Source organism: Condylura cristata, unplaced genomic scaffold (genome assembly GCF_000260355.1).
Source record: "Condylura cristata isolate star-nosed mole 26May11 unplaced genomic scaffold, ConCri1.0 scaffold00028, whole genome shotgun sequence".
In the NCBI taxonomy this organism is placed as follows: Eukaryota; Metazoa; Chordata; class Mammalia; order Eulipotyphla; family Talpidae; genus Condylura; species Condylura cristata.
In genome coordinates, this window is record NW_004567129.1 from 6093720 (window position 1) to 6099010 (window position 5291).

Below are 5291 nucleotides of genomic sequence, written 5' to 3' on the forward strand. Positions count from 1 at the left end.
CCCCACTCAAATCTGATAAAAAGTACACCAAATTCTGAACCCGAATTTGCATGTGACCTTGAAGGCACATTCATTTGAAAAGCCCAAGTGGAATTCCTTTGGCTCCTGCTGCAGAGCAACTGGACGCTCAGGCTCTCACTTGAGGGAGATTTATTCCCCAGGGGATACCTGGCCACCTCTGAAACCTCACCAAGCACAGTTCTGCAGTTCTGCCAATGGTGTCACAGCTGAGGGCATCCACCACAGGTTTGTGTATTCAACAACTGTCCAGCAGGGGGCAGTAGTATTTCCAGGAGCTGGGCACACAAACACTCCCATAAGCTTTTAAGGATGGACAAGCCTGCCTGATGGAAGCTCTGGAGCCTTAGATCTGCTCACCCTCCCAGCCCAAGCACAGGAAAGAAGAGCTATGGCCATCTCTTCATTAAAAAAAGGTTGTTTTGATGCTACTTCCCTTTAAATTAAGGCAAAACTCACGTAACATAAAAAAAAATTTAAGTGGCATTTAGAACATTCAGTGTTGTACCTCTTTCTAGGTGTAAAATTTTTGCCACCACTTTCAAATAAAAGTCCATCCCATCCTTTTAAGCAATCACTTCCTGGCCACTGGGTAACACTAAGTTGTTATTTCTATATACAGATCAGTGTTTTCTGGCTATTTCATATAAATGGAATCATACAACAGGGGGCTTTTGTGTCCAGTATTCATACATGGGGGGGTGGGTGTGGCCCAGACAGTGTTCGTAATGGTGTTACAGGGTAGCCCAGAGTGGACTGGGCCACCTGTCTGTGGGGCCTCACCCGCATGCTCACAATTCGGTTATACTGCAGGTACACACAAAAGGGTCAATAACGGGTTTATTTACAAAAAGGGAAAGGAATAGGAAACAACCCAGGGAAAGAGAGCGGGATACAAAGTAACTGGAATACCTTAGAGCTAGGCTGACTGAACACACAGAGTCACACCGTAAGGAGAGCTGATTCCGGAGCAAGAGAGTGCAAGATGCAATCACGCCCTATTTATCCCCCAAATGTCCCAGAATTCCTGCTAGCTCCGCCCTTGGGTCCTTGCAGTTCTCTCTCTGGTACTGCTGGGAGTTGTAGTTTCCAATCACAGAAGTAGGGTATAGGGTCCAGAAAGCTGGAGTAGGGGGTGGAGTCCGTAAGACTCTGCAGAGTTCCTTTAGGACATCCTTCCTCTTAACAATGGCTAATAACAGTCCACTGCCCACGTACACCATATGATCTCTTTATTGTTGAAAGATATTTGGGTTGTTGCCACCTAACGTCACTTTTATGAAGTGGATGTGTAATATATACAGAAAATGACCTAAGTCTTAAAGTGACACTCCAGGAACGCGCAAACACCCGGGGAGCCACAGGTCAAGATACAGGACTTTCATCAATCCAAGTTCCTTCCTACCTTCTCCGTCATCAACGCCCCCTCTTTTCGCAGTTAACCTTTTATAACCTCTGTGATCACAGATGAATTCTGCCTATTTATGAACTTTATATGAAGGGAATCGCACAGCAAAGCTCACTGGCTTTTGGTTCTTTCTCACACCACACCTATTCAGTTAATCCACGAATTATTGCGTGTATCCATCGTTTGCTTTGGAATTTCTTCAGTTGATTATGTCACTGCAGTTTCTTCATTTCCCCTACCCCACCCCCCATAGTTTATTCATATCTCCCACCCCCACCCCCCACAGTTTATTCATACCCCCTACCCCACTCCCTGCACCCATGGAGACATCCCACAGTTTGTTTACTCATGTTGTTAGGGGACAGTTGGGTTGTTTCCACTTTGGGGCTATTATGAATAGTGCTCCTATAAACATTCTTGTTTGTATCTTCTGGGGAACATGTGAGCTCAGTTCTCTTGGGCGTGGAGCTGTGGGTCACGGACAGCCAGATGTTTAGCTGTAAGGGCAGCCAGATGTTTAGCTTTCAGTGCTTCCAGCTCCTCCTCCTCCATGTATGAAGAGCTCCTGTCACTGCCACCTCTCCCCCTGCAAACTGATGCAAGTCAGGTCCCCGGCAGCCAGCCCACGTGGTGCCAAGTACCTGGTGGCCAGCCTGTCAGGGAAGGGGCTTCCTTGACCTGTTTCTCTGCCCCAGAGTGTGGTTAGTCAATCTTGGCGCTTCCCAGAGTAGGTTGGGAGAAGAATCTAGCACAGGTGGCTTATTCGTGAAGTGGTCCCAGGAGACATAAAAGGGACCACTGGAGAGTGAGGGGGACTAGAGCAGGAAGCGAGGAAGGCCTGGGGGCAGCTGGCCAGTAATGCGGGGGCTGCCTCTGGGCGCCAGTGAACAAGGTTTCAGAGCCCTCCTTCCCCACTCAGGGCAGAGAGCTGGAGTGCCAGAGGGGCAGGCAAGTCAGGGAATCAATGCTGGGAGCCCCAGGAACTAAAACCAAGGGAGCTGCAACAGAGACCAAGGGCACCTGTAGCTGTTAATGAGGGGTCCTCCCAGGCTGAGGTGGAGGGGCTGGGAAACAGGGGAGTAAACATCTAACCTCTTGTCCTTCCTGGCTCCCTATTTCCAGCAGGTGATGTGCATTGCAGGGGCTCAATAGGGAACTGGTGAGCGGCATGGGGAGGGGGCGGGGGGGGGGGGGACACGGGGTCAGGGAGGAAGGTGGAGGTCCAAGGCAGGGTCACCCCTGAGTGTGCAGGTGGGGGTCAGAGGGGCAGGCTGCCATGCCTGGCAAGCGGTGTGCACAGGTCAGTACCTGTAGCCGGCAGGGTTGTCGTGCAGCCAGGGGTCTTTGGACCTTTCCTTTTAGTTCTATTTGGTATCTCCCACCCCACCCTGGTAAGCCCCACCTGCTTACCCTTCTCCATGGGCCTGCCAACACCCTGTATGGTCACTGTCACACCCTTGCTGGACTGGGAGACCCTGGACCACCAGGTTGGGGGGAAGTGGAGAGGTAAGTTTCTGCTTGGATCCATTGGGTTTGTCCTTCAGAGACATCTGTAGGAACAGCAGCTGGCTGGATGGTTCTAGCTTTCCAACTCAGCAAGATCGCTACAAATTAGCAGTGTCTGCAGGAGCCCAAGCTCCTTTGGAATGCAGAATCTAAGGCCCCACCCAGACCTGGGGACCGAATTTACATGTGACCCCAGAAGGCACACTCATTTGAGAAGCCCAAGTGGCGCTTCCTTAAGGTCCTGCTGCAGGGCAGTTGGGTGCTCACGATCTCCCCTAGGGGGATTTTGTCCCCCAGAGGATGCTGGCAACCCCGAAGGCATTTTTGGCTGTTACAGCAGGGGTGGGAATACTGCCCAACACCCTGTGAGGCACAACCCGCACAAAGGAAGATTAAGCTCGCAATAAAAATAGTGCTGAGGCGTCCAGGCACGGTTGTGTGTCCCCACACCCAGAGTGGTTCTCACTCCCCCTCCTGTTCCCACCTTCCCACCGCGCCCCTGGAGCCATACAGAAAGGCCAGATGTCAATGAGTCACTTACAGTTTATTTTTGCCTGAAAGTATTTCACATCTCTGAACACAGCTACGTGACAGTAGTATTGACCATCAGGAAAAGCAACAGTGCGAAGGGAAGGTGGCGTATCTCAGGTCTTTTTTTTTTTCTTTTTTAAAATTTTTTGCTTCTGCTTCTTCCTGCACCAGAGTGCTATAAAGTATGGGACCAGAGTAGGGGGAGAATAAAACCAACAACGACGACGACGGCGACGGCGACGGCGACGACGACGGCGGCGACGACGACGACGAGGAGGAGAAAACAAAAACAAACACAAAAGAGAACACTCACACGCACACACGAAATAAAACCTGGCACGTAAAATGAATTAAGACTGAAACCCAATTTCTTTTTTTTTTTTCCTTTTTTAAAAAAATGAGGGCATAGTTGGGGGGTAATAAAGTCTACCTCGCAAAGTATAAAACGACAAAAGCATGTTTCCATTGAATAAGATTAAATAGATATAAAACAATTACGTTGACTGGGGGTTGGGTTTGGAGGTGCGGGAGGGGAGGGGGGAGTTTTTGTGCTAAACCAACAGAAAATGGGGCTCGGGGGAAGAGGGGGGCCCCAAGTAAAACATGAAGGGGCTGTTCTGTACAGTGAAGGCTTGGTAAGAAAAAGCCGACTGTTTAGAAAAGAAATGGAGGTTGGTTTGTCTTCAGGGCAGGGCGGGGCGAAGGGGCATCAGCGGGCAGTGGTCACATTCATGGGGGTGGGGCGGGCAGTCAGGCCGTTGGAGGCGATGTCTCTCTCTTCTCCCAAGAGACCATGCAAAGAGGCGGGCATGGGCATGCATGGGGGAGACCACGCGAAGCACGGGGCGGCAGGGAGCCACAGGCCGCAGCGTCTCAGTCGGGGTCAGGGACGCAGAGATGGACGCTCCGGGGCTGGGCGGAAGGGTAAGGGGGCAGCTCTTTGGGGGGAATGGACCAGGAGGACAGGTGAGCACCCCTCTCTCCGGATGTGTCAAAGGGGCCAGAGACAAAGCTGGGCCTCAGAGGCTCACTCCAACACGGGACCGCTTCCACCTCCTCCCCCCAGCCCGAGCCCCGCCCCACCAGGAAGTTGGAGACAGTTAGGAAGAGCACAGTGGCGGTGTGCAAACAGACGACTCACAGAGGAGAGAGCATTAGCATACAGAATCCATTGCGAAAAGCAACTCATTTTCCAAGGAGGTTCCTGGTGTTTCTTTGTGTGTGTGTGTGTGCGTGTGTGTGTGTGTGTGTTGTCTGTTTGTTTCCTTTAAAAAAATAACAATACTACTACCACTACCCCGACAGCTGACTGGTTCAGACAGGTACCAATGCCTGGGGGCCGGCGGACAGGGCGGGAGGGGCGATCAGAGACTTCATAAATAAGAGGCAGGTCCCAGACCTGCAATTTGTGAACATTTCTTAAATAGGCGCATTATTTAAATCTTATGTACAACAAGAATCACTTTGCATAGCAATGGCGAGGACACAGGACAGTGCTATGACGTGGGTGGGTCTTGTCCCAATGGCGGGGGCGAGTTCTGCTCGCTGGGCTGGAGCCTCTGAGGAAGCAAGCATCCTTGGTCGGCCCTCGAGGCCCATCGGCTCTCGGGATGGTGGCATCAGAGTTGACTTTTCCCGCACGGCATTGAACACAAAGGCAAAGAAAATCCACAAAGGGTCCCCCCTCCCCAAGCCCGCCCCCCTCCCCGCCCCGCTGACGCTCCTCTGGTTGCTACAAAGTCCGTTTTAGATCAGGTCAAGGTTTCCAATTATGAAGCTAAAAGATTTAGGCGGGGGGCTGGGCGTGCCGACGGACCCCCCTCCCCTC